This window comes from Callithrix jacchus, chromosome 4 (genome assembly GCF_049354715.1).
Source record: "Callithrix jacchus isolate 240 chromosome 4, calJac240_pri, whole genome shotgun sequence".
Lineage (NCBI taxonomy): Eukaryota > Metazoa > Chordata > Mammalia > Primates > Cebidae > Callithrix > Callithrix jacchus.
Window position 1 is genome coordinate 17,982,355 of NC_133505.1, and position 25,042 is coordinate 18,007,396.

The following is a 25,042-nucleotide window of genomic DNA, read 5'->3' on the forward strand; positions in this document are numbered from 1 at the left end:
GAGAATATTTGTTTCTCTCTACCTGATTTCTCCAAAATTTGGAAAATATTCGTGAATATTCTTAACTTACAGCAACATAGTTATTTGCATACGTGCAATAAGAATCTGTTTTCTTTTACAACAGGACATAATTAGAACAACTGGTTATTTTAACAAGGCTTTGATAAGAATGGCATGGTTTCCTTTGAGGAAGCAAATTTGACTTAAAGAGCCAATAAAAGCCCCTTGAGAAAACTGGCCTCATACCTTGTCTACACAGTACCTGTAGTAAGCTAAAGAGTATCACTTTCTGACCTGTAGTAAGTAAAGAGTATCACTTTCTGATAGGGCCAGGAGCCCCAGGTTATCTAGGGACCTCAAGAAGAGAGGAATCATATAAGTATTTAATGGTATGAAACCATGGCTGGGCTCAGCCTTAAAAAAACTCTTATCGGAGTTTCTTTATGGAACAAAGTTCTGTCAAAGCCAATTTAAAAGCCTATGTGAAAAATAATTATTCTTGCTGCACTTTATACAAATAATAAGACCAAGTGTAAGACTAAAGTTTATTTTTGCAAACAAATTGGTTCTATTATGATTTGTCTTTAGCAAAAGTGGGAGACTGGAGAGAGAAAAATTATATTTCAGGAACTACAGTTTACCTGTTATCAGACTCTAGTCTCATCAGCTGTTCTTAACTTTTTTTTCCTGCAATTTAGGCTAACCCTGCTTATTCCTGTGAACCAGCCAGTGATCTCTGGCTGCTGCTCAGGAGAAACAAAGGGGATGGGTAATGTAACAATCTGGATCAATACTCTAATTCTGGTCACATATTGAAATAAGCTAGTGATCCCATATCAAGTTGGTTCCAACAATTGCCCAGTTAATGGAAAGCCTTCTTATTTAGTTTACTTGGAATAATTTTGCTTATTTTGCTTTACTGTTGTGGAATATATTTGCTGTTGTACTGTTTGTATAGGAATGCAGGATAAGTTTACTGGATATTTTCTTAAATTGAACACATACTATTCTTCCAGATATCACCTTTTGTCAGCTCTCAGAGTTATAAATGGCCTTTGCCATATGTACGTTTTCTGAGTTCATCTCTACCCTGAGTACAAGAGACCCTAATAGGAATATAATAGCCCCTATTCAACCTGAAGAAGTTATAGAAGCTGTATTTTGTCCCTCTACAACTCTTAGGATTAAGGGTTCCTTCATAAAAAGGGAGGGGGGAATGTCAGAGTGTTTGAACAAGAGTGAATCCATCTTGAATAAGTGCTGGGTAAAATAAGTCTGAGACCTACCAGGCTGCATTCCCAGAAAGTTAGGCAATCTAAATCACAGGATGAGATAGAAGGCTGGCACAGGATACAAGTCACAAAGACCTTGCTGATAAAACAAGTTGAGGTAAAGAAGTCAACCAGAACCCACCAAAACCAGGTTGGCAACCAGAGTGACCTCTGGTTGTCCTCACTGCTCATTGTATGCTAATTATAATAAATTAGCATGCAAAAGACACTCCCACCAGAGCCATGACAGTTTCCAGATGCCATAGCAACATCTGAATATCACCCTATATGGTCTAAAAACGGGAGGAACCCTATGTTCTGGGCAGAACCCTAAGTTCTGCCCACCCCTTTCCAGGAAAACTCATGCATTATCCACCCTTTGTTTAGCATATAATCAAGAAGTAACAATAAGTATAAGCAGCTGAGCAGCCCATGCCTCTACCAATGGAGTAGCTATTCTTTCATTCCTTTGCTTTCTTAACAAACTTGCTTTCACTTTATAAAAACAAACAAACAAAAAACCAAAATCATTTTCTCTATGTATTAGCAAAATTAGAAAATGAAAAATTTAAAGTACTATTTACAATAACATCAAATCCATCAAATATCTATCAACAAATTTTAAAAAAGATGAGCAAGTCCTCTGCATGAAAAACTATGAAACATTACTGAAAAAAAATTAAGAAGACCTAAGTAAGTGAAAAGTGGGGTAATATGCAATAATCATGCTCATGGATTGAAAGACACAATATTATCAAGGCATCAATCTTGTCAAATTGAACTATGGATTCAATGTAATTCCAATCGAAATCTCAGTGCATTTTTTTTTGGAATTTGACAAGCGAATTATAACATGTATATGAAGATGCTGAGGGAGAAGACCAGCATGATCTTGACAAATAGGAATAAAGTTGGAGGATTACAGTAGAAGATATGAAGACTTATTATAAAGGCATAGAATACAAAAATAAAGTAAGATAAGTAGATTAACAGAAAAGCATACAGAATCTAAAAACAGACCTAGATATGAACAGTCACTTGCCTATGACAAGAGCCCCACTACAAGATAGTGGAGAAAGGATGGGCTTGTCAATAAATAGTTTGTGGTTACACAAGTATATATATATATATGGTGGAAGAAAATAAACCTTGATCCCTGCCTCACAAAAAATTTAATTCCAAATGGATCATGTACTTAAAGGCTAAAATAAAATAACTAAGAGAAAAACTTTAAAAGAGAATATTTTTATGACCTTGGAAACATTTTTAATCAGGGCATAAGTATAACCAATCATAAAAGAATTGATGGACATCCTGATGCCATTAAAATTAAGAACTTCTTTCATCATAAGACATCATTAAAAATGTGACAAATTAAAATATGTGAGATAAACATTGCTGGTTGGGACATTTATTGCACTAAATGTTTATTTAGATAAGAGAAAATATTTTAAATCAATAATGTAAGATTCTATCTTAAGAACTTAAAAGAAGAAAAAATAAATAAAGCAAATAGGAGGAAGGAGTTAATAAAGATAAAAGAAGGTCAAGGAAATTAAAAATTTTAGGGGTTAAAAAATAAATGAAACACAAACATCATTTTTCCCAAAAAAATCAATGATTAATTAAGCTCCAGCAAGACTTTTAAAGATAAAAAGAAGATACAAATCACCAAGATCAGGAATTAAATAGGAGATATCACTTTGGATCCTAAAACTATTAAAAGGATATAAGAGAATAAGAGAATACTACAAGCAACTTTCTGTTTGTATATTCAACAACATGGTAAAAATAAACTACATGTCCACTTAAAAAAAGAAAACCCTGAGAGAGACACCATTGGGAGATTGGAAAAGCAAGCCACAGACTGGGAGAAGATATTTTCAATACATATTTAGCAAAGAACTTGTAACCAGAATATATAAAAGAGCTCCTTAAACAGCAACAAAAAGATAGCTCAACTCAATTTTTTTAATCGACTTTTTTAAAAGACTTGAACAGACACTTCATACAAAAAAAATGATTTTCAAATGTCCAAATAAGCATATGGAAAGATACTCAACATCATTACTTAGATGTAGATTCAAATTATAGCCTCAATGAGGCTATAGTATGACTAAAAATGTAAAATCACTTAATACCAGTACTGGTGAGAATAAGGAGGAACTGGAGCATCCTGATGGGGACATAACTTGTAAAGATCACTTTGGAAGACTTTGTGTACATAAACATGGGTAAACATTCTATATCCATGACATGAACCAGCATGTCCACAGCAGATCTATTCATAATGATTCTGAACTAGGAAGAATCCATCACCAAGAAAATGTATAAACTTAATTGTAATGTCTTTATACAGTGTCAGACATAAGAGGACAAAGTACTGCTACAGGCAGCAACTTGGATGAATCTCATAGATATGGTGTCAAACAAAAGAAGCCAGACCTAAAAAACTACATATCACATGATTCCATTTACATGAAGTTCAAGAATAAGCCAAGCTCACATACCATAATAGAAGATTGATGAGAGAGATATTTTGGAAGGGGCACAAAGAAATCTTTTGGGATGTAGGAAATTGTATGTTGATTTGGGTCATAGTTGTACTTTTTAGGAAAGGTGATAACTTTTGTAAAGTTCAAGTCACACATTTTATATTTGTGCATGTTACTCTACACATGTTATATACTACTAACAAATAAGGCCCAGTGAAGTGGCCCATGCCTGTAACCCCTTTGGATTTACTTTGGGAGGCTATGGCAGGATGATTGCTTGAGCCCAGGAGTTCAAGACCAGCTTGGGCAATATTGCAACACTCCATCTCTACAAAATTTAAACATTAGCTGGGCATGGTGGTATGTGCCTGTGGTCCCAGCTACTCATGAGGCTGAGACAGGAGGATTGCTTATGCCAAGAGGCTGAGTCTGCAGTGAGCCATGTTCATGCCACTGCACTCCAGCCTGGGCAACAGAAATAAAATAAAAAATAAATAAATAAAATAATTTATTTATTAATAATAAAAATAAATTAAAAATTATTTTTGTCTCAAAAATAAATAAATAAATGTATTTATTTTTAAAAAGATTCCAGCTTATTAAGATGCAGAAATCAGTTTGAGAATTATTGCATTTAAGGTAAGTACTAGTACTTAGAAAACCACAGTATTAATACTTGTTAAATTTAATTAATCAATTAAAATAATGTATTGATTACTTGGGCTATCTTTATAAATATCAACATTTAACTGTTGCAAAATTCTGTCTTTGTTTGGTGTGTCTCACCCTTATTTTTAGGCTATCATCATGTCTACTTCTGATAACTATGACCTTTTAAAGATTCTGCTCCTGGCATTCTGAGCTGCATTAAAAATAACAACAGAACAACAGATAACTGAATTGGAAGTATATGTAAGACATAAGAAAAGAATGATGACAGTGGGCTTCTTGCTGTGGACAAGCCTTGCTATGCCTTGTTAAAGCAGCATTTTTGAAAATGCAGAGAATGTGTCACAAGAACGCAGCAGTCAGCTTGAATGGGCTTGCATTTGCCAATCCTGGGATAATTTGAACACAAAAACAATGAAGTCCACTAGTGAATATTAAACCATCAAAAATGGGTACTCTGGTCCTGATAATAAATAGATAGATTAAAACTGGTTTTAGAAAAGATAAATAATATAAATTCAGGAAAGGGGAAAACTCTTTGTTTATTTGTTTTGTTTTGTTTTGTTTTGAGATGTGGTTTCACTCTTGTTGCCCATGCAGTGGCGTGACCTCAGCTCACTGCAACCTCCGCCTCCCAGGTTCAAGTGATTCTTCTGCCTCAGCCTGCCTTATTTGCTGGGACTACAGATGCACACCACCATGCCTGGCTAATTTTTGTATTTTTGGTAGAGACAGGGTGTCACCATATTGGTCAGGCTGGTCTCAAATTCCTGACCTCAAGTGATTAGCCCTCCTCATCCTCCCAAAGCCCTGGGATTACAGGCGTGAACCACCGTGCCCAGGCTGACTCTTGCTTATAGTAGAATGTTGAGAGCTGGCTCATCAATGTGGAGAAAGAGCTGGAAGTTGAAAAATAATCATTTTGCAGCCATCATAGTAAAGATCAAGTAAAAACCAATAAGGGATACTAACTCTAGAGGGAAATTTTTACTGATGGGCAGGATATTTTTATGGCCTTAAAGTTTTCCCCCTTACACTTATTAGTTTTAAACTAGAAACTGGACAGCTCCTTCACTGAGCAATTAAAATTATCATCACTAGTGAGGGACAGATGGACATTGGATGCCCCCTGAAATGATGCCTAGGGATATATATAACCACCTTTGGAGCATCCCAGACTAGAATGCATAAACTAAATCTAGTCATGAGAAAATGTTAGACAAAATTAAAGGGAAAGGGAAATGTATTTTTTTTTAATACCAATGTTTTAAAGACAATTTAAGGATGTGGAAGTGTTCCAGATTAAAGGATGCAAAAGAGTACTGCCCCTAAACCAGTCCTGGATTTTAACCTTAGACTGAACTGACCCTAGACTAGTTCCTGTCCTGGAGGAGGAAAATGCTTGAAAGGACATTATTGGGTCAACTGACAAAACTGAAATGCAAAAGGCAGGTTAAATTAAAATATGAATGTGAATGGTAAATTTATTTCAGGGGATAGATGTGCTGTGGTTATGGAAGACACTATTCCTATTCTTAAGCAATGGGCCAGGCATGGTGGCTTATGTCTATAATCTCAGCATTTTGAGAGGTCCAGGTGGGAGGATCACTCGAGGCCAGTAGCTTGAGATCAGCCTATGCAACATAGTGAGACTTTGTTTCTATAAAAAATTTTTAAAAATTAGCTTGGTGGCACACACCTGTAGTCTCAGCTACTTAGGAAACTGAGGCAAGAGGATCACTTGAGCCCAGAACTTTGAGGCTGCAGTGAGCCATCATGATCACACCACTGCACTCCAGCCTGAGTAACAGAAAGAGACCCTGTCTCTTAAAAAAGAAGGAAGGAAGGAAGGAAGGAAGGAAGGAAGGAAGGAAGGAAGGAAGGAAGGAAGGAAGGAAGGATCACATGTAAAAGTACACACACATACAATCATACATATATATTTCCTTCCTCATCTCTTTCTTGATAAGTATGTGTGTGTGTGTGCACGCGTGTATGTGTACTACATATCTCCTCTGTATATATACAGTCATGTGCCACATAATGGCATGTTGGTCAATGGTGGATCATATATACAGTGGTGGTCCTAGAAGATTATGATACCATAGTTTTACAGTGCCTTTTCTATGTTTAGATACACAAATACTTACCATTGTGCTGCAGTCGTCTACAGTATTCAATACAAAAGCATGCTGTGCAGGTTTGTAGTCTAGAGCAATAGGCTGTACCATATAGCCTAGGTGTGTAGTAGCCTATATCATCTAGGTTTGTGTAAGTACACTGTGATGTTCATACAATGACAGAATTGCCTAATGACACATTTTTCAGAATATATCCCCATTGCTAGGCATCACGTGACTGTGTATGTATCTATGTATTATATATGTGTATGACTGTGTATGTATATAGATATGTGTATAGATAGGAGTGTATATATGTATTGAGAGGAGTGTATATATATATGTATAGAGAGGAGTGTAAAAACGTGTACATGTGTATATATATTTTGTGTGTATGTATATACACACATTTTTTACACTCCTTTCTAGAAGAATAGATCAGTAGAGACAAGCAAGAGCAAATGGAGTAAAACACTATTAACAGATGAATCTACATTTGCTCTTGGCCAAAAGGCTGAGAAGTGATTTTTAAATAGGTGAATCTGAGAAGAGTACATATCTATTCTTTGTACTGTATCATTTTTGCAAATTTCTGTATTTTTAAATTATTTTTTAAGTTAAAAAGTGGTTTTAACAAAACACTTTTTTTTTCTATTTAGGAGAGTTTCTAAAGGTTAGAGATCCATCCTTATGTTTAAATTTTTCTGAAAGATTATCATTGTCAGATAGTCCCACAGGCTGTGGACAAATACAGTATTGATATTACGGGTAATATGTCCTGGACTTACTGGCAGTCTTTCAATTTTTGTATTGATTCTGGTATATTATAGTCAGGCAGATTTAGAATCTGGGCTATATAGATGAAATATAGTTCACCATTTTGTACATCTAACATGTTAGAAATATAAGAGCCTTTACACCTCATAATTAAACCCAGTACACTATCACTAATTACAGTGGCAATACTGAAAATCATTCATGAAAAGATACAAAATGTAAATGATGGGGATGAATATCATTAACTATAATAACCCAACTTTCAGTAATAACTTGCTAATCTTACATAGGTTTCAGAAAAATATTCCAAAAAGTTTTTTGGACTTTTTATTACAACTAAATTTAGTACATAGATTTGGGAATATTTTTCTTTTCTATGCATATGTATACTTTGCTAGAAAACAAAAAATCTGAGGAAATGTTATAGGTACATCTCAGTTCTCTGCTTAAACTTGTCATTAAAGGAGCTGTCCACTATACAAAGTTCTGATATTTGTTCCCTTTTACATCTGGCTGATACCATGGGGTACACAAGGGAGAGGAGGTGGCTGCCTTGTTTTCACTATTGCAGCTCAGGATTCAGCTCTACTGTGTTCCTCTGGGCCCCAACTTAGGTCTTTAATGTTGCAGAGCTTCAGAGATACATCATCCACTTCATAGTCTATGTGAATAGACTTGTGAAAGAGTGAAATCCACAACTTATGCAGCCCTTCCTTGAAGGATGTAGCTCCCAAAGAGGTGGAAGCCAACCCTGTTTCCAATGACAATATGGGCCTAATACTGACTTTGCTCTAATTCTTCTTTAAGGTGTGAATACCTAGCTTTTCTTGTTGCTTGTATATAGATTAATACAAGACAATTCAATAGCTACCCTAACACTGGTATAGTGACTTCTCTCCCAGAGATCCTATATAATTATGCAATATTGTGCCTAATTTTGAAACCACTTGATGATGTGAGAAATATTAACAAAACCTGTTTAAGTGTATGAGCTATGTTCCCTCTTTCTTTTGAAATTGTAAAGGCAAGTGTGTTGTGGTAGCCAGCTTCCAAAATGGCCCTTGATGAACCCCCACTCTTGGCACTCATGCCATTTTATAGTCCCTTCCCACATTGAATTAGGGTTGGTCTCTGTGATCACAAAAATATCCTATAAGTGATGGTATAACACTTCTGACGTTGGGTCATAAAATGTCTTGTAGCTTCTTCCTTGCTTCCTCTTTGGGGTCTTGCTTTGAGGAACGTCAGTTGCAACATGATGAGACACACCAGCAGTCTATAGAGAAGCTTGTATAGTGGGGCATCAAAGTCTCCTTCCAGCTGTCATGGCATGAGCCACCTTGAAGGCCTCAGTTAAATGTTCAGGCAACTACAGCCCCAGCCAACCTCCCAACTGTCACCTCAGACACTAAACCAGAACAGCCCAGCTAAGGCACTCCTTAATTCCTGACCCACAGAAACTGTCAGATAGTGTGTTTGTTGTTTTAAATCACTAAGTTTGGGGGTAATTCCATACAGAGCAATAGAAAAGTAATAACTGGGTTCACAATGGACTCAGAACATCAATTATTAATGCCCAATACTATCTGTATCTATCAGAAAATGCAAATCTTAACCAGTTGATTGAACAATAGTTCAATAGCAAATTTTAATACAGCAAACAAAAACTAAATGACAGTACAAATCTTTGCAGTGGAAACCCTTTCTTTTCCTTCTTCCCATCTTAACATATCTAAACTCTGCCCATCCTCTGTGGCTGAAATGTTTTTATCCCTGTCTTCAGTACCACCATGAGACAATAGTATCTTTCTCTTCCTTTGTCTCTGCTCACCTTGTGGCACTTTATAATTTTCACTTTGTATAAATATATTAGCAAAATAATGTGGTTATTACTTTTCTTCCAGACAATAGGAAGTAATGTTTAACAGCACAGTCTTTAAGGTTAGCCTTCCTGAGTTTGTATCCAAATGTACTTAATCGTTGTGTGATTTCATGAAGGTCACTTACCTCTTATACATCTATAAGATGGGACTAACATAGTACCTACAACTTGGGGTCATTACAAGGATTCAGACATATAATTCATGTAATCTTTGGCAAAGGAAATTCCTGATAAACATTTATTATAGTAAGACTATTATTATTAGCCAGCTCCAAGCAAGGCTGTGGCTGAGAAATTAAACCTTGGCATAATTCCCAAGCTTATTAGACCTTGTAAAAAAGTAAGTGAGCTCTTTAAGCTTTGGTTTATGTATATGTAAACTAGAAATGAAATAAACTCTCTCACTGGGCCTTGGGAGGATAAAACGTTATATAATAAATGCAAAACACCTAACATAGAGCCTGACAAATGGTAGGCGGGCAACAAATGTTCATTGCTTCCTTTCCTCCCAGTTTCTTAAAGTAGACACTGTGCAGAGGGGCTGGGGGCTGGCTGCTAAATCATGCTAGATGCAGAAAAAGAAAATGTGCTTCAGGCTTTGTATGCTGAACTGAGTTGGGCAGAGACCCAAGCAGCTTTCTATTATTTAAATGTTGAGCATCCCTTGTTTAGATATACAAGTCACTTTTCCAATCTTATTTGATAGCGCAGGTAACATTAAGACTCACATATTTTGATTTTATATCTTCCATGTAGCTGGTTTTCAGTATAGTTGCTGTAATTAATGACATCATTTGAAATCTAAAAGTTCCAATATTTCTAACTCATATTCAATGTACACACTAGTGATATATACTTGGACATATATTTGTGTGGCAAACTCCTGGGCTTGGTTACTTGCAAAATAATTTCAGTGTCAAAGGCTGTGGGGGCTTTAACCCTATTTGAACCCCATATACACAAGACAGCAGGATGCAGAGATATGGGCACGGATGAGGCATTGTGAAACTGAGTTCTGGCTCCTGCTCTGCCACCATCTACCTCCATCTGGTTTAGCTAAGTTATTTCTCTCCAGAAAGGAAGGATGTTGTAGGGGAAAGCTGTGAAGCCGGAAAGACTCATGCTTGAATCCTGGCTTCACCTCTTCTTAGTTGTACAGTATTGGGTCAGTTTTTTATCCTTCTGAGGTTTAATTTCTTATAAATTGGGGGCAACAATATCTGACTCATAGGTTTGTAGTTTCAAATGAAACAAGTATGCATAGATCCTGGTATATGTTAGGCATTTAATTAACAGTGTTCCTTTTCCTGTCTTCCCTAAGCCTCAGTTTTACCACCTGTAAAATGAGCTGATTGAATTAAGTCCCTTCCAGCTCTGATGTCCTATTATTGTAGTAATTCTACTGTTAAATGAAGTATTAGGAATAAGTGGCATTTGCTTGTTATACATAATAAAATGCATCTGTCTATAATAAGAGGAAGACATATTCTGCCTGTGGAGGGGGAAAACATAAAAATTTTTAAATGTATGAGTCTAAGAGGGAATAACCACCCAATATGGATTACATAGATATTTTATTTGCACTCTGATTATCTACAGATGGGCTGATGACAGTGATTAGATCACAGGGTACTAGTCAGAGACTCTGTCTGGTAAATCATGGCAGAACAGATCCAGAACAGAACACCAACCCAGCTGGCAAAGTCACCCTTTGGGGAAAAAGCAAAGCATGGTTGACCTTTCCATCATAGCCTAACCTGTGTCTGATTATTTCATAATTCAGTTAGAATAAGCTACTTTAAGGTAAAAAGAATTAATTTATTGTTTACATTAAGAATAGAAAAATTAAAAGCAATAAATCTGAGCAGCTTGGTTTAAAAAAAAAAATCAGTGTATGCCCTGAAATACTATGCAGCCATAAAAAGGAATGAGATCATTCCTTTGCAGGGACATGGATGAATCTGAAAGTCACCATCCTTAGCAAACTAACTCCGAAACAGAAAACCAAACACTGCATGTTCTCACTCGTAAGTGGGAGCTGAACAATGGGAGCACATGGACTGAGGCAGGAGACAACACACACCAGGGCCTGTTTTGGGGTAGGGGGTGAGAGGAGGGAACTTTCTAAGTAATAAGTGCAGCAAACCACCATGGTACACATATACCTTTGTAACAAACCTGCACATTCTGCACATGTATCCTATTTTTTTTAGAAGAGCTAAGGAAAAATAAATAAATAATAAAAATATCTTAAACAGCACCAAAAGAAAAATCTATGTATGCCCATGTGTATAAAAAGAATTTAAGAATATTTACCAGGTAGTAAAAAATACCTATTTTTAGATGATGAGGCTACTTGAGTTTTGTTTTTTGTTTTGCTTTTTTTTTGTTTGCCAATATTTTAAAAATTTTCTATAATTACTATATGTTACATTGGTAGTGAGAGGAAAAAACAAGTTATGTGTTTCATAAGAAGCTCCATGGAGACTCGGGCAGATTGCCCTCCTCCCCTAATTTCCAGGAATTGCAAGCAAATCATATATTCTGTAACTCAGTTTAAGGATCAGAGTCCCCACCATCCCATTTTGGTAGTTTCCACCCCCCCCAAAAAGGTAAAACATTCCTTTATGAAGTTGGACCTGAGTATAATGACATAAAATGGCTCCATCGACACATTTGTATCACACAACATTGAGACATTCTACCTTTGAATGTGTGGAAATACATGAACATCTGTCCATCCCCACATGGCTGTATGTGGATGTCTTTGCTAATATTGCCATGGTCACCAATATAACATAGGACCACTAGTTGTAGTGGGGAGAATCCAAAAGCTCAGGATTATAAGTCTGGCTCCATTACTAATAGCTGTGACCTTGGAAAGTCACTCGATTATTAGAAACATGGATTACTTCATCTGTAAAATGGTACATCAGTGTCACGTGCCCAATAAATTTCCTTTTTATAGATGAAATGGGATAATAAATGCAAAGCCCCTGGCACACAGTCTGAGTCTTCTTCCTCTCCTTTTGCGATGTCAGTGTACATATCCAGATTATTAAGCTAGCATTAGATATGAGGCTAATGTAAAAATATCTCCTGCAGTATGATGTTTGGAGTGTGGTCTTGCTTTTCAGAGACAAGAAATAAATTAGGCCAAGCCAAGTAGTTTCTTCTCTGCCTGTCACATATCAAATTTAGTCACCAAACAGTACACAATCAGCTAAATGAAAGAATATATTACAGTATGGGTTTAAAAAAGGTAATATGGCTGGGCGCAGTGGCTCATGCCTATAATCCCAGCACTTTGGGAGGCCAAGATGGGTGGATCATGAGGTCAGGAGTTCGAGACCAGCTTGGCCAACATGGTGAAACCGCATCTCTACTAAAAATACAAGAAATTAGCCAGGCATGGTGGTGGGTGCCTGTAGTCCCAGCTGCTCGGGAGGCTGAGGCGGGAGAATTGCTTGAACCCAGGAGGTGGAGGTTGCAGTGAGCCGAGATTGCACCACTGCACTCCAGCCTGGGAAACAGAGTGAGACTCTGTCTCAAAAAATAAGTAAATAAAAAAGGTAATATTCTGCATGGTATTCCATGGTGTTTTTATACCACAGCCATAAGAAAGAACAAGATCACGACCTTTTCAGGGATATAGATGGAGCTAGAGGCCATTATCCTTAGCAAACTAATACAGCAACAGAAAACCAAATACTACATGTTCTCACTTATAAGTGGAGCTAAACGATGAGAACACACAGACACATAAAGGGGAACAACACACACTGGGGCCACTGAAGGGTGAAGGGTGGGAGGAGGGAGAGGATCAGGAAATAACTAATGGGTACTAGGCTTAATACCTGGGTGATGAAATAATCTGTACAACAAACCCCCATAAGACAAGTTTGCCTGTGTAACAGACCTGCACATGTACCCCTGAACTTAAAATAAATGTTTAAAAAAAGGAAGGTCTATTTTTAACCAGCTCTAGGTGAATCTCTTTTTTCTCTTCCTTTGCAGCATTTTGGAACAAGCTACAGTTCTATACTATGATTGAGCTGCATTGAGATTTTAAAAAGAGTGTTTTTTAATGACCTTATAAGTATTAACTAAGATTTTTGCTTATTATAAAAATACAAACCAGAATTTGCAATAATCTTAGTGACTTCAAACATTTGGCTCATGTAAATATTTCAAATAGACTATTAATTGTAGTATTGGGCTAGGAAAAAAAAATATTGTATTTATAGAAAAAAACTTTTTATTTAGAAAATGTGTTTTCTTTAAACAATCTCCCAATCTTCTAAATAGCATGAAAGGAAAATTAAAGGCCCAGTAGAACCACATATTTAGAGGCCAATGTAAAACATGTTAGTGAAATTATTTTAGGAATTACTGAGGAATATAGAATATCTCAGATGATTTTCCAAGATCTCCATCCTAAGCATATTCCATGGAACTTACTCCATCCTGGTAATCTGTGCTGGGCTATTCCATAGGGTCTGCAAGCTCAATATGCTGTAAGTGGAATTCCTTTTCCTACCTTCATCTTGGTCATTTTCCTGTATTCTCCCTCTCAGGGAGGGGCTGCATCCTTCACCCAGTAGGCCCAAAGGTAACATGTAGGGAAAATTCAAAGAACCTGTTTCTCCCTTTCTGTCTACTCACCTTGTCACCACATAATTGGGAAAAAAATTCTTAATATCTAGAATCCTCTCCACTTTTGAATTCTCCCAGTCAGTTCCCTCTTTAGGTTTTTTTCTTGTTTGCATCACTGCGGTAGCCTCCTGATGCCTCTCCCTGCCTCTGGTCTTCCTCCCGTGTCTGTCCTCTGTATTAATGATCTCTATAAAAGCAGACCTGAGGGCTAGGCGCGGGGGCTCACGCCTATAATCCCAGCACTTTGGGAGGCTGAGGCGGGTGGATCACAAAGTCAAGAGATCGAGACTATCCTGGTCAATGTGATGAAACCCAGTCTCTACTAAAAATACAAAAATTAGCTGGGCATGATGGCACAGCCTGTAGTCCCAGCTACTCAGGAGGCTGAGGGAGGAGAATTGCCTGAACCCAGGAGGCGGAGGTTGCGGTGAGCCGAGATCACGCCATTGCACTCCAGCCTGGGTAACAAGAGCGAAACTCCGTCTCAAAAAAAAAAAAAAGAAAAGAAAAAAGAAAAAAAGCAGACCTGATAACATCTCCGCCATATTTGGTGCTTTCGTCGATTCAGTATCACCTTTGGGATTCCTTAGTCTGGCATTGTATAGCCTCACATGCCATGACTCCTGCCTGCTGTTCTTGTCTTCTCTCTTACCATTCTCCATCTCTACAATATAACCTGTCAGCTTAGGAGAGAGTCTAACACATGCAGTTTTCCTGATGGAGCACTCTCTTCCCATGCCTGTTCATGCCTCATCACAGGCCACTTCACACCGCCCAGAGTATTCTTTTTTATCCTCCCTAAATTTAACTCACATGCAAGCAAATTGTCATCTCACCTTGAATGCCAGCTTAGAAACACAGCTGCACTGATTATAAACTATAGAGTTAGCTCTGATTTCAGAGGAAATCAATACGGTTTAGCTAATGTTACCCACAGGTAGTACGATACAGAGGATAACTTTGGAATTTGTTAGTAATTTTATTTTAAAATCAAAGTTGTGTTGCTTGTTCTTGTTCTTGTGTTTTAAGACTGTTTCATGTCTCCAAAGGTCTTAGAAATTTGAATTGGAAAAAAATGGCATCAGAGAAAAGAAGTGATGGGGCAGGTGGGGGGTCTCTCTTGGGAAGCAGATGCCCTGTCATTTTCCTCTAAGGCTTGAGAAAATTAAAACATAATTAATATAAGAGCTGACATTTATTAAACATGTATCAGGTGCTTGATGTCTGGCTTAGTGCTTTACATTTGTCTGTTTCCAAATTTTAGTCATTCCTATATGACTTTTTATGTATTTTGCTGTAGCTAAGTGCCATCTAGCCTTTCATTTACTTAATGTTATTCCTTAAATGGACTTAATCAGCCTACTTTTTCTTGCACTGCTTGTTCTAAGCTGTTGTCTGTGAATGTGCAGTGCTGGCTATATATTTTTATATTTTAATTAGTTTTTCTGTTTATGTTTTTCTAAAGCACAATAAAATTAATACATGATTATTATGAAGGAGTTTATGTATTACCTGAAAATTATATATCATACCGTAGTTTGTGAAACTATGGTTCATTTAATCCTCAAAATAACCTGTTGGGTTAAGAGTTCTTATTACTGTCATTTGTATTCAAAAAGGAAAAGTGAGAGAGAGAGATTAAATAACCTGACTAAAGTCACAAGCTAGGAAGTGGAAATCATCCTTTGAACTCAGAGCTGTGCAATTCTAAAACTCAAGTCCTAAACACTATGTCATTCTTAGCTAATATGGGAAACTGTTTTATTCATACCGCCAGTTTTGTATGTGCCACTAATCAAACCTTATAAAATTCCAAAGGTAGGTAAAAGAAATTAAAAGTAAATACAAAAAGTTTAAATTGTTGTGCATGGTTGATTTTCTTCTTCTTCTTCTTTTTTTTAAAGACGGAATCTGGCTCCATTGCCCAGGCTGGAGTGCAGTGGCATGATCACAGCTCACTACAACCTGGAGGTCCAGGGTTCAAGCAATTCACCTGCCTCAGCCTCCTGAGTAGCTGGGTCTACAGGTGTGCATTACCATGCCTGGCTAATTAAAAAAAAAGTTTCATAGAGATGGCATCTTGTTATTTTGCCCAGGCTGGTCTCGAACTCCTGGCCTCAAGCCACCCACCAGCCTCGGTCTCCCGAAGTGCTGGAATTACAGGTGTGAGCCACTGTTCCTGGCCCTCTCCTTTTTTTCTCCCCTTTTAGCCAAAGGCATTAACACTTCCCTTGCTTTGCTTTTATGATTGAAAAAGGATGTATAGATCTTGAAGATAACTCTGTTCAGTCCTGGTATTTAGAAGTCCAATTTAACATAAATATTCATTCCATGGTTTTGTATAAGTGTCTGTTGCTTACTGAGAAATTCTTAAAAATATAAAAATGATATTGGCATGGTCTGACTTTGAAGTGTTAGGCTCCCTATCCTTGCCCCTGCTAGCACAGGCACAAAGGATGGTCCCAAAATTTTTGAGAAAACAGATTTGTTTGGGCAAATGAGGAGTGAGAATGATTTTCCAAGCACCTGGTGAATTGTTTATGCTAATTGGGTCATGGCTGGCGCTGGGTGAGTGTGGGCTGCCTCTCATGTGTGGTATGTGAGAGCAGGAATGATTAATTGATTGAAATTAGTTCATTGTATTTTCACATAATTTTCTTCCTCTCTGGCTCTCATTCTCTCATTTTCTCTCCCTCTTCCTCTCATTCCCATGCCCTACTTTATGTATGAGTCCTGGATCACAATACATGGCAAAGCAGATCCTTGCTGGGGGCAAAGGCACAAAGAGCACTGAAAGGCTGTGTGCAGTAAATTGTGGGCACCAGGAACAGGACTTTGTGTACAGAGAATCGTCCTGTTCCCAGGGCACACTCCAGAACAGGAGGGTTGGATTCTATGGTCATCTATATATATATGGAGTTGGCAGGCTGGCTGGCTCCAAGATGTTTTTTTCTCTTGATCTGCCTTCACTGTCTTTTACACACATCATCTTCCCTTCACAGGTTTGGAGAGCCTGGGTCTGAGCAATTAGAGGTCTGAAATGGAATGAGTGGGTGGTTAGGAGGGTAGGCCTGGTAGTTAGCTTGTCAGCTGTGAGTGAAGTGCCATATACTGCTACCTGACTAGAGTGATGGAGGAAAACAAAAAACCAAGATAAAACAACAAGTATTTGTTGAGGGTTATGGCACAAGCACCAAGACTAGAAACAATAAAAAATAAATTCTCATCTGAAGTACTTCTCAGAGACAAAAGTCTGGGAAATCGTATGATTATATATCAAGTATTTGGACAGTGAACCAATAGAAATATAGGATATTACCTAGCAGGACTCTGAGGGGCAGATGGGAGGACATTACGTGGGTGAATGGAAAAGGTTATAACCCAGTTGACTAATTGCATCCAGATGGGGATTGGGTTGTCTTGCAAGCACTGTTCCTGCCCCAGTCCTTCTGAAGCAAACCAAACCTGCAGGTCCAGATGTGAACCATATGGAAGGTCATGACATGAAGGGCTCAGGGGACAGGCATGGAGGAAGAAGACAACCTGACTTCCACGATGCAAGACTCCTAAAACACCATGGCCAGGCTTCCAGTGAGTGGTTCTCAACGTGTGTGTTTCCAGCACGTGGTTTAGGTGGGTGTCTACACTCGCCTTCCTTTAAGTCTGGTGAGGAGTGTGAGTGGGGTGATAGCTGGTTTGAGGATTCATCAGCCAAAAAGTATAAAAACTGGAGTAGGCAGTAAAAGTCTAAAAAGGAAGGGAAAAGGGGATCTCAAGGTGCAGCTCAGAGCTGGTTTCCTGGACATGTTCAGCACAGCTTTTGAACTGAATGCAATTAAGCTCACTGCAGTGAAATTTGAGCAGTTGCCTATTCCATAATTCTGCTTTTAGGCAGAATGAAAACTTCATCATCTCAGACTATTCTGTATCAAAAAGTCCTTTTCCAGAAGAATACTACTCAGGGGTCCCTTGAAATCTATTTTAAAATATTGATTTGTTTTCAATAATAGACCTAAATTCCCCTGCTGTATATTCTTACTTTTAATTTCTTCTGTCTTATAGGAGATACAGCAGAGTTGATGACTTGTATCCATTGCCTACATATCTATGTATTTGAATATTATCTTTGCATGTCCTTACCTTCAGTCTTATGCAGCCTCCATTTTCAATGAAGATTTTAATTCTTTAAAAGTCTTAGGAGGTTCTGTTTTCTAAATCTTGAATCATCACACCCTTTCCTGGGGTCCAAAATGTAACTTTATGTTATGTACCCACAAAATGTTTAAAAAAAAAACAGTTTTGTTTAAAAAAAGTCTTTTTATAGTGTAGATTTAAGCCTTCTTACCCCATCAGTTCAATAGAGAGAGTTAATAAACCTTAATGCTTCTACTGTAGAAGGATAGTACTAGGCACCAAGAAGATGCTATTTAAGGAGGTCATTGTGATTGACGTAAGTCACAGACACTTAAGTAATCATAAACGAGAGTATCACTAACTAATCAGTAACAGCAGACAAGGTACCAGATACTTAGTAGCTGTACTTTATTTAATTCCCAAAGTCTCCTATGAATTCAGAGCTAGCATTATATCTATTTTGATGAGGAATCTGAGATTTAAAGAGTTGAAGCCATTTATGTGAGCTCATGCATCTTAACAGGTGGTGGAGGCAGAATCGCAGATGACGGCAATGGCTGTCGTGTAGGCGTGCACAGCTGTAGTATAGGATATGGGAGGAAGGCCGGGGAAAGTTAAGCAAAACTTCACAGAGGTGGTGACAATGGGGCCGGGTCTCCCTATAAGCACAGCAAAGGAAATAGTATGAGCACATTCTGTGTCCAGTGACTACTGTTCCTGATTTGGAACTAACGGAGAGCTACCAAATGTCTTTCTCTCTTGCGGCCATGTTTAGAAGTCCCAGAGGTTCAGAGTTCAGGTTTAGGGTATATTTAACTCAAAGCTAAAGATTCAAATACCAGCTGTTCTGACCGATTTCACAGAGTGGGCAAAGCGTGGAGGTGGGTGGAGGTGTGAGGGGAGAGAGGGGGTTTAGATGAATACCTCGCTACTTCCAAAAACAACGTAAAGAGACTCCTAGCTGCTCACTGTGGCATTCCTCAGTTGTCAAAACTGGCATTTTCCTTTGTTGAACAAGACAATGTAGATGACAGAAAAGGTGCATTATGACAAGTAACAGTGACTACTGTGCCTGGTTCTAATGCCAAGTGTTATTTTCAATGATGAAAGAGGAGAAATCGTTAGCAGGAGTCACTAGAATTGCCTAGTGACTTTTGTCAATTGGCTGCCTTTTAATGTATGTTCCTTTTAGAAGGTAATTTAAATTTCCAAGGTTTTTGAGAAAAGAAATATCACACAGTGGACAAGGCATGGATGTGGTAAGATGGGATCTGATTCTGTCTCTGCTGTCTTCTTTTAAGCTGTGTAATTTGAGCTCCCCGCAGAATGACTCTGGGCCACAGTTTAACCATCTCTGGAAGTGGGGTTTGGTCAGGGAAGTTACCTTCGCTGATCTGCGGGGTTGATTTGATGAACCTGACTACATGAGAGGTTGCCTCTTCCTGGCAAGCAGCATGAGATAACATAAACAAAATCACTTGGGCTTTGGAGTCGGATATGTTTGAATGCAAACGCTGACTCTGCTGCTGTCTAAATGTACAGCTCTTTCAACATAGTCCACCTCATCAGTCTTTAGTTTTCTACTCTGCGACATGAGCACTTCCCACTTCCCAAAGTTCCTTTCCTCAAAGGATTAACAGATAACAATGAATATACAAGGGGCAGCCCTTGATACAGAATCCTTTTTATTTCTATTTTTATTTATTTATTTTTGAGATGGAGACTCGCTTTGTCACCCAGACTGGAGTGCAGTGGCGTGATCTTGGCCCACTGCAACCTCCACTCCTGAGTTCAAGCAATTCTCCAGCCTCAGCCTCCCAAGTAGCTAGGATTACAGGCACCCACCACCATGCCCAGGGAATTTTTATATTTTGAGTAGAGATGGAGGTTTCACCATTTTGGCCAGGCTGGTCTTCAACTCTTGACCTCAGGTGATCTGCCTGCTTCGGCCTCCCAAAGTGCTGAAATTATAGGCATGAGCCACCACAACAGCCCCTAGTGCTTTTTAAAAGTCTATTTGCATCTTCCCCATGGTTTGAATTCATTTAAAGGAGTAGACTTAGAGAAAATTATTTAGGCAAGAGTACCTGCATGATGCTAAAACCTTTTACTATGAAATGAAGCTCAGTACTTCTCAACTCTGGCTGCACATTTGAATCTCATGGGGGCAATTTAAAAGATTCTCATGTGTGGGGCTTATCCCCAGAGATTCTGATTTAATTGGTCCATAATGGACTCTAGCCTTTATGTTGTAAAAGCTCTCAGGTGTGGCCTTGTGTGGTGGCTCATGCCTATAATCCCAGCACTTTGGGAGGCTGAGGTGAGAGGACTGCTTGAGGCCAGAGTTTAAGACCAGCCTGGGAAACAGCAAGATTCTGTCTGTATGAAAAAGTAAGAAATTCACAAGGCATGGTGGCATGTGCCTGTAGCCCCCAGATACTTTGGGAGACTGAGGCTGGAGGATTGCTTGAGCTCAGGAGTTTGAGGCTGCAATGATCCTGTCACTGTACTTCAGCCTGAGATGACAGAGCCAGACTCTCCTCTCTCTCTCTCTCTCTCTCTCTCTCAAAAAAAAGAAAAAAGAAAAAGACCAAAACAATACTTCCAAGTGGTGTTTGTAATGTGCACCGAATTCAATCACTGCTTCTCAAACACTAACATAGAAAATTACCTGGAGATTTTGTTAAAATGCAGATTCCTTCTCTAGGTCTGGGGTAGGGCCTGAGATTCTACATTCCTACCAAGCTCCAGATGAGTGAAGCTGGTGCTGTCAGTCAGGGCCCACACTGTGAGTAGCAAGTGACTGATGATCTGTGATGGTGGTTCTCAAGCTCCAGTGCTCATCCTAAAAACCCATGGGCTTGTTGGAATAAAGCACTGAAGCCTGGGGCTGGCCCTCCCAGGGTCTGTTTTTCTTGGTTTAGGAAGAAACCTAAGGGAGTCATGGTGTCCATTTTAGCCTAAAAAATCTCATGATGTTAATTTTGTGTTTTTATGTCTTCTCTTCCAGTTTAATTGTTCACTACAAAACTACCGAGTCTGAAGTTGAGAGTGTGGGGTAGCACTGTCAGAAACCTGAAAGACGGATGAGCTCAAATTATGTGATGTCAAGACATGTTGATATTTGAAGCCAGATGTATCTCCAACCTCTGGGGTTCTCCTTTTCAGTTAAAGGGGACTTTCACAGAACTCCCTTCCTGTTAGGATTTACTATTGGCAAATGACTCACTAGTTAATCAAGAGAGCCTCCTTCACTGACAGGAGGCAAACAGGATGACGCTGGATATTTTCTGCTCTCTGCAACACATCATACCTTCTAAAGCAGAATCATGAGAGAGGCAGCTGATCTTCCCTACCTTGAGGTCAAACCAAGGGAAAATAGAGGTAGGAGAAGATAACAGGTTATTTATTCAGAAGAACAGATCAGGCACCTTTGAAAGTCTCAGGGACTTCCAAAAGAATCTGTACCACGATAAATTGCCTTTTTACTTCTTTTTCTTCTTCTCACTGTCCTGGATTCCTCTTGCTTTAACTAGTTAAACATCTTCTACTCAGGAGATGGCTATTGCCACTTTCCAAGAAAAATTTAAGAAAACAACTCTGTGGGGATTAAAAACATAATTCCGGCATTGTGGCTTTGGATAAGTATTTTGCACGTGATTAATACAGAAGGTGTTATCTTCCTGGAACTTTATGAGTTTGTAAATAAATTGATATGAGGCTGTCATGTGGGAAACAAGAGAAACTCAGGTTTTCTTGCTTTCCCCTTTAGAAACATTTGACATCTGTAACACACTTGATCAGTCTGTAAAAATAACTGCATAATAGTGAGAATAGACCACTCAAAAATGCAATAATCACACAACAGGTTAGTCAATCAAGCCTTAGGTCACCCAAGTTTTAGATACTTAAGCCCATACTGTACTTTCAAGCGGGCCTTCTTTTTAGAAGAAATTATCAAATTGGGGCCACTTGACCTTACTAATATCCTCTGCACTGGCTGGACTGGCTGAATAGAGAACCGCCACGTGGAGTGATTCAGCAACAGCATAAGACAGTAATTGTCTCAAACGTGTTTCTCAAGAGCTAGCCACCAAATTGCCCTCCTTCACTGGTCCTTGGAGCCTTGCCATTGGTTAGATGCAAGCTTGAGTCATGGCAATGCGTGCATCTGGTTTGGATGCAAAGGGTGCAGGCCATGGTACACTAAGGCTTTCACTCATTCACTGTTCCTTTATAAGGCCTAAGGGGTACTGGTTTTCCAGGACATACTGTGGAGTCTGTGCAAAGGGGAGGAAGTCACAGCGGAGGAACCCATGCAATGCAGTGCCAAGTGCCAAGAAATGGTAAAAGCAGAACTTGAGGAAGGAGCTTCCCAAGGTGATAGATCCTGTGTGCTGGGGATCTGAGGAAGGAGTCAGAGGGAGAGAGGCTCTCATCTTTAAAATGAAATGAAGGACAAGACAGATGGGGAGCAGCAAGATGAGCTATTTTTCAGTTTTGCCCTGAGTTGGATTTTGACAGGACAAGAAATGAATCACTGCATTTTTATATGTATTTAAAATTTCTATTTTTTTGTTGTTGCTAGAAATAGGTTTAACTTTTATCAGATCACATTTCTTGCTTGCAAGGCAGCTTCATTATGAAGCTTTTTTTTTTTTTTTTGAGACAGAATCTCGCTTTCCTGCCCAGGCTGGAGTGCAGTGGTGCACCCCCCGCTCACTGCAACCTCTACCTCCTTGGTTCAAGCGATTCTCCTACCTCAGCCTCTCAAGTAGCTGGGATTACAGGTGTGTGTCACTGTGCCTGGCTAATTCTTGTATTTTTAGAAGACACGTGGTTTCACTATGTTGGTCAGGCTAATCTGGAACTCCTGATCTCCAGTGATCCACCGGCCTCGACCTCCCAAAGTGCTGAGATTATAGGCAAGAGCCACCTCACCTGGCCCATTATTAAGTTTTACACAGAAGAGGAGGGACTTTTGCCAGGGATTTTTACTTTATTGATTTGCTCATGTATAGCAGTTCTTATGTGACAGATACTGTTTTAAGCACTTTAAAACCTTACTTCATTAATGCTCTTAACAACCTATGAATTAGGAACTATTACTGTTTCCATTTTGCAGAGGAGCCTGCAACCACTATATTATCCTGTCTCTAGTGCTGAGGGCAGTGTTCCTGTTCCAGGGTGGAAGAAGAGAAAACGGGATTAGGTGGACTGGTTTGTAAATGCTGCCCCTAGACTAATGAACTGGCTGAGTAGCTATCCCTGGAGTTCTTGCTTAAAATGCAAATTCACAGGCCTTACACCTGGATGTTTGATTCAGGAAGACTGGGGTTTTGAAACACTGACCTAGACGATGTATGAGGAACCCCCTCCCCTCTCGCAAATCCAGGAATCCTTGATTGAAACATCATCTGATTAATATGAACATGACTCCAGGGAGCAGCAGTAGCTTATGCTACCACCTCCTATGCATTTTCTAGTCCTTCCAGCTCTGATGTCTAAACCACAGTCACTGATGGTGACAATTCTGACCACTCCACCCCCAGCTCCATCTGCTGACAACCAGAATGCTGCCTTGAGTCCTCTGAGCCTCCCACACCCTGCCTGCTTTCCTTCCGTAAGAGCTCGGAGCCCACAGTCTTCTTAAAGCCTTAAACCATCCCCACTGCAAGACCAAGTGGACATCTTTATTCTCTATAATTAACTGCCACCCCCTCCCTTTCTGTTTTGCAGATGGCTATGCGGTTCAGGGGGAAGACCCCGCCACAGAGAATTATCGTCTCATTCCAGTTGGATGGACCAATGATGGAGCAATGTGTGACCTTGGCTCTGGAGAAGGGATTGAACCTAACCTCATTCCCCACCCACTTCCAGCCTCCTCCATTCTACATCTACTTCCAGAATCTTCTTACTTGCAGACCCCGAAAAGGTTGGAGGTCCTGGCCAATCTCTCATTCTTTTCCTTCTGACTCACATTTTTATGTCTCTTTAAGTGGCTGAGAATAGCCATGTTGACTCCATACACCCAGAAGGTTGAGAAGAATTAGCTATTATATCACTTTTGCTAATTTCAGCTATGCTGATGGGCACACAGACCTCAGCAAATCAACTAGATCATTTGCAACCCCTCTTGACTTTAAGAAGACTGAGTCATGCCCTGGCAAATGGAAGCAGAGAAGGAGATGGCTTGCAAGCCCCCCTGAGTTTACCACGATAAATTGGCTTGAGAGGGAGGTAAAAGCAATTCAGAAGACCACTTGGGAAAGCCCAGGCAGGGTATTATCAGTGACTGTGTGAAGTTCCCCTCACCATCTAAAGTGAAAGATGCCAGAATTATAAAAACTGACTGCATTTTCTTCTCAGTTCTGCTTTGTGACTTCTAAGAATTCAATTGCTTTTCTATTTTAAAATAGGGACATTGTCCTCCTTCTAAATGCATCACCTGCACCATTTGGGACATGCCCATTGTCAGGTTGCCTTGACTGAACACCTTAAATATTCCATGGAAAACATAAAATATGTAAAAAGGAATCTCCTCCTTGTCATGAGATCCCATATAACACCCCAGCTTCTTTCTTCAATGTGGTGGAAAAAACATTCTAAATGCCCCAACAGAAGGGCAAGAAAACTGGAGCCTAAATGACCATCTTGAAACATGTAATAAAAACAGACACATCAGCCACACTTCCCAGCAGGCTTTCTTCCCGAATGTATACTGGTAATTCTCTGAGGCAGTAACTGAATTCAGGTAAAATAGAGAAGGCAGCTATTGAGAAGCTCAACACTCCTCTCAGGAGACCTAATTCTGCCAGATTCCAGTCCACTAGGTCACAGTGCCCTAAGATTCCAAGTGCTGTGGCTGCAAAGTGGGAATTCTCCAAGGGGAAAACCATTCCTGACTCTTTGGATATAAGTATTGGACACAAGGCAGTGGGAAATTATTTCTGACATAGCTTTCTGAGGGGCGCTTGCGTCAACAGTTGGGTATTTTTTACACCACATCCAAGAAGTGTGGATTTATTTATTCTATTA

General features: G+C 39.1%; 1 protein-coding gene across 15 annotated transcripts in view; it reads right to left on the reverse strand.

The window, feature by feature from the left end:
* The window catches only part of PHACTR1 (phosphatase and actin regulator 1), a 586,860-nt gene that overhangs the window by 558,545 nt on the left and 3,273 nt on the right, over positions 1–25,042 (reverse strand). The window lies entirely within an intron of this gene.